Genomic DNA, 7,627 nt, shown 5'->3' on the forward strand with positions numbered 1-7,627 from the left:
CGGAGGAGCCCGCACGTTGTGCCACCGGCGCCACCAGCACCACCAGCAGCCGCTCCCCAGCCAGGGCACCCGCTGCCCTGTGGAAGCCAGCGCTGGTCGGTGTTCCTGGAGCACCCTCAGATGTTCCGAGGCCTCCTGGAGACAAGGGTGTCCAGGAACAGCCCGTTGCCACCAGAACGCTCTGGGCAGGTTTCTGCCCCCCCTGGGAACCTGCTGCCTGGCTGGATTCGGCCACCCTGTGCTAGGACAGACCCCCTGAGCAGGTCCCTGGCCCCTGGTCCCTGCCCGGTGACCTCTCCTGGGCACCAGCACCTCCAGCTGGATGCTGGGTCACACATCAGTGCTGTGCATCACTTCCCAGCTTCCTTGCAGGACGAGTTTCACAACCCCTACCACAGTTTGTGTTTCAGCTGTTGCTGTAGCTACTGTAGCTTCTGTCTGTGCGTGTTTTCTTGTTTTTCTCATTTTTTCTACGGTCGTACAGACGTAAAAACTGAAGGAGCACAGAAGTTCAGGGTTTCCAAAGGAAACTGTGGTCTGAGACATGCAAAGAAATGTCAGTGGTGGAGTTATACTTGTGGTTAGTAACTGTTTATTTGTTTTGCTAAGTAGAAGCAGGTGTTGAGGAGAGTCAGGGTGTTTGGGGGAAGAGGCTGAAGGGTTGCTGCTCACATGTTTTGGGGGTTGAAACCCTTCTAGCCACTATTTATTGTTTCTAAGTGCAAGCAGGAGAACGCAGCGGAGGGGATGATTTCCCTTTAGCCTGACAAGATGAAGATAAAAATCTTTCCACTTTCTGTTTCATTTAATGTGTTACATCTTGGAGGCCTGGCTATCAATGCACAGAGATGATGGCGAAACAGTGGCAGGAACCCAAACGTGTTCCCCAAAACCCCAACAAGGGCTCAGGGAAAGCCCCAAGTGGTTCTTAAAATGCCTTGATGTGCTGTAGGTCTAGAGCCAATGAGCCGAGCGTGGAGAAATGCTCCTGTATTTAAAGGGTTACTGTCTGCCATTTACTAGGGGCTATTTTTAAATTTACTGTCTCTCAAGAAACTACCAATGCACTAAAAATTCTTGACTGAAAAGCTAATGTTTGTATCATCCCTTGGCTGACACCGGTTGCTAACGTGATGCTACAGTCTGTGGTCTCTGCCATGTGCATCCTTCAGCACTCTGGAACTCTTCTTTTCCAGCCTGGCTCTGAAGAGGAGCAAAGTCTGGTTGCATCCAAGAGTTTGTGTGAAGGTCAAGAGAAGATGCCTTGAATTTTAATCCTGGTTATTAACATAGTGGTTGTTTTTTTTTTTAACTCAGGTCCACTGATTTAATTGGCGCTGTGTGCCAGAGGTTTAATTTCCCCTGTCAGGATGTGTTATGCTTAATTACTGTGACCAGGATTTAGGTTTCCGTTCCTCTTTACCTCACCCAGGTAGGAGGCTTCCTCCTCGGGGCTGTAAATTGACTCCCTCAGACCAGGGCCCCAAATCTGCCTGCCAGGGAAGTTCCCACTGGGCACAATTTTCAGGATTAATCTTTGCTCTCTGCTTCACAAATCTGCTCTTGTTCTCCCTTCCTGCTCTTGCACACTGTGAGCAATTAAAATCTCCAGAGTGTGTGAATTACCTGCTAGTAACAGTAAACACCAGAGTGCATCTGTATCTGTTTGTTTTTAAATTACTCTTTTGAAACAGAATAATTTATACATTCTGATATTTATTGCTGATGTTTCCTTGCTTATCGAAATGGAATTGGGCATAAATACACAGCTTATGTCCAATTATAACTTTACACACTCTTAGCTGACCAGTTTGGTCCCCTCTGCTGCCCTCAAGGTGCTTTTAACCAAGAGGAGATCCCAACACATAGGTCAGGCTGGAGGTCGGTGTCTAGTCCTTGAAGACAAACACTGAGGTTGAAATCTTGTCTGTGCCAAAGAGATTGAATAAAAAAGGAGATGTGAAGGTGCTGGTGTAGGTCTGGGAAGGATAGGGGTCATTACAATGAAAATATTTTCATAAAATAGAATCATCAGGTCATTGAGGTTGGAAAAGACCTCTAAGATCATCAAGTCCAACCATCAACCCAATGCTGCACTGGCCACTAAATCATGTCCCCAGATGCCACATCTACATGTTTTTTGAACCCCTCCAGGGCTGGGGACTCCAGCACCTCCCTGGGCAGCCTGGGCCAAGGCCTCACCACTCTGTCAGTCAAAAAATTCTTCCTAATGCCCAGTGTAAATCTCTCCCAGCACAACTTGAGTGCATTTTCTCTCATCCTATTGCCGGCTACTTGGGAGAAGAGGCCAACCAACCCCCACCTCATTCCAGCCTGCTCTCAGGTAGTTGTAGGGAGCAATAAAGTCTCCCCTGAGCCTCCTCCAGACTAAGCAACCCCAGGTCCCTCAGCCACTCCTCATCAGACATGTTCTCCAGCCCTTCACCAGTCCCATCACCCTTCTCTGGACCCGTCCAGCACCTTTGTAGCATTTTACAACCTCAAGCTTGAACATGGTTTTGCATTTCACTATTTGGGTGACCTGACTGCCTCAGGATTTGCTGTGGGGGCTGTGATGGGAGCAGGTTTCCACCTGCTCTTTGCTGAGCTGTTGATGGGGATATGGGGAGAGGCTGTGAAGGGCTCGGACCCCTCTGGGGCACAGCAGCTAGGCAGAAGGAGGAAAGCTGTCCTGGTCCCTGCAGCCTGTTTCCCAGGTATGGTTCAGTTGATGTTTTTCCTCTGGCAGAGTGTGGGGGGCTGTGTGTGTTACCAGAGGGGAGAGCCTGGAAGGGCTGGGTGCTGATAGCAGGGCTGGGTGTGGTGGTGCTGATTAGCTGAGCTGCCACCACCCCGAGCCTCTGCCAGCCCAGATATGGGCACGCTGGGGGACAGAGGCTAGGGCTGGAAAGGGGTGAGAGAGTGATTTTGGGAGCCTTAGAACCACGGGATCCATGAGGTTGGAAAAGACCTTTAAGGTCATTGAGTTGAGCTGTGTCTGCAGGCTCTGCTCCAGGCTGTTGCTCCACGTGTGTTTTCCAGTTCCCACTTTCCCAACGTGTCTCGTCCCCCAGCGCTGCCCTCGGAGGAGATGCAGGGGCACGTCCTGTCCTGCTCTTCCCTCCTCTCTGTGCAAACCAGAACCTGCTTTCACACCTGGCAGGGGTTCTCCAGGAGGACATGGTGTGGGATGTGGAGGTGTGGTAATGGCTGTGCCAGCTCCTGCCCACAGATGCTGCAGGTTGAGTAGTGGTGGCCACGTGCTTGAGGTGTCTTCGAGTCACTGCTGTGCTCTGGCTGGGACAGGGAGCCACAGCCTGGTCACTGAAGCAGGGATGGAGACCTGCAAGGGGAAGGGTAACTGTGGTCAAGTGCTGTGCTTGGGAGTGGGCAAAAGGCTTCAGTTTGGGGGTTTATCCAGGTGGCAGTGTCAGGATCGGACCTCGTTGTGTGTCTGTATCCCTCAGGAGATCTGTGCATCCATCACTCTGTTATTTATCCATTCATCTGCAGTCCCAGCATGGGAAACCTCCCCTACCATCACACACGACATGGAGCTGGAGCAGGGACTGTGGGTGGGGGCTGCTGAGCTGGGGTCAGGGCACTGGGAGGGCAGATGATGCAGGATGGGGGTGAGGAGGGTGCCTGGCTTAGGCAGGAGCATCACCCTGTTCCTGTGCACGGGCAGCAGTGGAATGGAAACCCCCAGGCAGTGCTGCTTGTCCTGTCTCCTGCCCTCCTCGAGCCCCAGGTGTAACTTCACTCCTGGCTTCACTCCTCTCTGGTGATTTGGGGTCTCTGTCTCATTTCACAGCCTCTCAAATAAAGCCCCAGCCACACCACGTGCTTCGGGCACCTTGTTTCTCCATTTCCCAGAGCCCAGATGCAAGCTGGTGGGGGTAAAAGAGGTTCAGAGGAGTGGGGAGGCAGGACGCAGGGTACCAGAGCAGGGTGATGCTCAGCACCCCGCTCTGCCATGGCCCAGCTCGGGCTCCTCGGGGCTGGATTGGGCCGTTCCTCTGCCAGGCCCACTGCGGCAAGCGGCCGGCAGCGGATAAAGTAGCTAAAGATGTTCACGACATTAATGAAAGCTTTGACAAAAAGGAAGCGAGGGGAACTATTGTCTCCTCGGCCTTATTCTCATAATGTCTGCGTGTAATAAGTCTTTTGGTTGTGCTTGTGGCTTCTGTGACAAAGCAGTGATTTAGGGGGCTGTCTTTACGGAGGCCGAGCCGCTCACGCGGGCCAAAGGGCTGGTGAGTAATATTTTACCACAAATTGTTGTAACTGGAGCTTGACAACTGCAGCAGGAAGGAGGGAGGGGGATTGTGTTTGATTTATGAGGTGGCTCGCTGCAATTTGCTAGCTTTGTGCTAGCAGGGCCACGGGTTTGCACGTCCTGCGAGGAAAAGTCGGTGTGAGTGAAAGCAGGGAGGGGAGAACTCCTGAGCTTGGCTGCCAGGATCCCCTGAGGTCGCCTGGATGGGCTTCTCCAACTGCCACCCACCTTGGGGTGCCTGGGGGGGGCCTGTGCTGCCTGTCACTGGTGGGGCATCCCCGGGGGAACCAGGCTCCTGGCTTCTGAAGTGGACATCAAATATAAAATAACCCCTGGGGCAGCAGTGCTGTCTCTCTCCTCCTTCAAACCAAGGCAGAAGTTCAAAGGATGTTTTCCTAAACCCAACCTGTGAAGCATCTTGAAGATGAGCTTTAAAGAGGGTGTGAGGAAGGCTGCTGCTGGGGCTTGCATCACTGAGAAAATTCAGGTCATGTTTACTACGGGCAGCTGGAAAATGATGATCTCACATGCTAACAAGTAACATCTGAAGGGAAGCATTAAAACACTCCAGTTGTTTTGTAAGCACCTACTTTATTTTTTTTTTCCAAAACCAGTTTAGCTATTTTTAAAGAGGCATTTGTCCCCTTAAGAACCTGATGTTGGTTTATCTAACACAAGTGAAAAAAAACAAGAGGTTGCTCTTCCCTTTAATTTCAAATGGGAAAATGCTTTTGTTGGTGTGTTGTTTTTTTTTTTTTAAGAAAAAGACCCCAAAACAACAAACAAGCTCACTGGACAGCTTCCCTTCTGCTTCAGAAAGGAGAGATACGTACGGTCTGAGGGCTTTTTGTCCTTCTGCAAGCTGACCTTGTGTAATTTCCTTTATTTACATTTGGCTGGCACTGGCCTCATTGACCACAAGAGTTTATACAACCGTGTTGGAGAGGAATACTCAAGGCTTGCAGAAGTGAGTTCTGCCCCGTGTTGTCCTCTTATTTACTGGTAGAAAGTACATACACAACACTACTGAATAAAAATAAGTCCTCTTGCACTATTTTGTTCTGGCTTTAATGCCTTTGTGCCAGGATCACAGAGGAAGTCGTGGGCAATTCCTTTACACCGGGTGGGAAAAATGACTCAAAACTGTTTCTCCCTGGTAGTCACAGCTTTATGTGCTTTTATTTATGTGAACGGTGCTCAGCCTTTGTCATGCTTGGTTTTTTTGGGGGGGATAAGGGAAGTTTTTGAGGAAGCTGTTGCAAATAATGTTTGTTCACTGCTGCAGCTGAGCCAGAGTGAAATGTGGTGACAGATTAGCTGCCCAGGACTTTGGTATTTGCGTTAAGTCTGTGCCTTTTGCATGAGTGATCACCCTGTTCTAGGACTTTTGCAACCAGAAGGAAAACAAATTGCACTTAATACCTATCAGTGGTGGGATCAGTGGTGTGAGGATCCCTTCAACGAGTAGTTCACTTGCAAACCTGACAGATACAGTGCTATTTGGATTTAAGTGGCATGGCAGCATTGCTCCTTGCAGGGTTTGGGGAGGGTAGGAGCTGCAGGCTAAGCTGGGAAGGATGTCTCAGCTGGTGTGAAAAGGAATAAGTTCTGAGGGAGAGAAAATTGCCCTTTAGTGCAACTTATCCTGCTATTTAGTAGCTTGATTTCTGATACGAGCCGCCTAGCCTGGCACGGAGAAAATATTCTGGAATTCAGAGATGATAAAATAATTACATGATTGTGTGCTTCTTGAAGGCATGAGGATAATGTTCCCAAGTGCCACCAATTCAGTTACCAATCAGAAGAAGAAAAGGCTCCTTCTAATCAGGCCTCCCTGGGTAAGGGTTTACAAGAGAACCCTTGAGGTCAGCACTAATCTACCAGCTTCCAAGCAGCTCATTTAAAGTGGGGTTGCCCAATCTGCAGGGTAAACACACCCCTCCAGGCTGAGGAAGCAGCATGTGACAGCCACGCTGGGCGAGGGCCCTTGGGGAGGGGAAGACCCCAGGACAAGCTCAGCCTTGTCCTCGGGAGGGAGGAGAGCGAGAGAAGGGAAGTTTTGTCATTTTCTTTATTTTTTTTTTTTAAAAAAAAAAAAAAAAAAACAAAAGGAAAAAAAAAAAAAGGAAAAGCTTATTGCAAAACTCAGTGTTTTAGAGTATTTCCAGAGTCCACACGGTCTGTTACAAAGAGCAGCAAGTCCTGCTTTGAAGACATTAAAGCCTGCTCCTGGGTCTCCCGCACACACACAAACTCACTCGCTCCCCTGCTCGTGCCGTGCACAGACAGGAACAGAAACGTACGGTGAGGTCAGTGACAAACCTATGATTTGATCTGTATTGGAAATTGTTGTTAAAAAAACAAACAAACACCAACCCAAAACGTCAAGTTAAGTTACAGTAGAACCTCGGGGAACCTGCAGAACAGGGAGCTTCCACACACACGCAAAACCTGGAGGCCTGATTCCACTTCCAAGCAGAGTTGTCATAGCAAAGTGCTGTAGTGAGGTCTCGTTATCACAAAAAGACTTCCATCATCTTACAGTCTACAGAACGTTTACCAAAACGCTTGAAGTATCATAAATTAACAAATAAATTAAAAAGCACATCTTAACGCGACGTCGTTAATGGGTTCATTTGCTCACTGAGTCACGAAACTCTTCGTTCTCTGTTAAGGGGTCTTTCCAGTCCTGGGTGCAACGCAGCGAGGTTCTGCTGGCCGTGATAAAGTGCTGAGGCAGAGGAAGGACACGAGACCGCAGGCCTCGGGCAGTGAGGATGAATTGCTCTAGCCACTTGGTTGCAAGAGTGCCTGTTCAGTTTCTTTTCTTTTCTTTTTTTTTTTTTAATTTTTTTTTCTTTTTTTGGGACATCTAAGACACGAAAAAAACGCCCAAATCAAGCACCTTCCCCAAAAGAGGTTGTGTTTTTAACAGATTGTCCCACATTTCTATGGCTGGTAAAATACAGACAGGTCAAGCGTAGCAGTTAATGCATGATGCCACTTCCACTAGATACACAGAAATACCAGTTTGGGGTTTTTAAGCCCCCAAACCAAAACAGACTTGTTTGAGTTGTCCCCCTGAGTTGCCTAGAGGCGTTAAGATGCATATAGGTGGGGTAAGCAAGCTTGTGTCACCGCGAGTGGGAATCGCTCCCCTGACGACTAAAGGAACAGCTACCACGGTGCCTTTGATGGCTCCCTTCACCCCTTCAGCGTGCACAGGCTCCAGCTCAGTCTCACTGGAGTCAGCAGGAGAAAAAAAATCCACAGAAAGTCTCTTGCTGACTTCAGGGGAGAGCTGGGGAAGGGGCTACGGCTTTCCTCCGCCCCCCGGCCCCCCGGCCG

The sequence above is a fragment of the Merops nubicus genome, unplaced genomic scaffold (genome assembly GCF_000691845.1).
Source record: "Merops nubicus isolate BGI_N331 unplaced genomic scaffold, ASM69184v1 scaffold1695, whole genome shotgun sequence".
Lineage (NCBI taxonomy): Eukaryota > Metazoa > Chordata > Aves > Coraciiformes > Meropidae > Merops > Merops nubicus.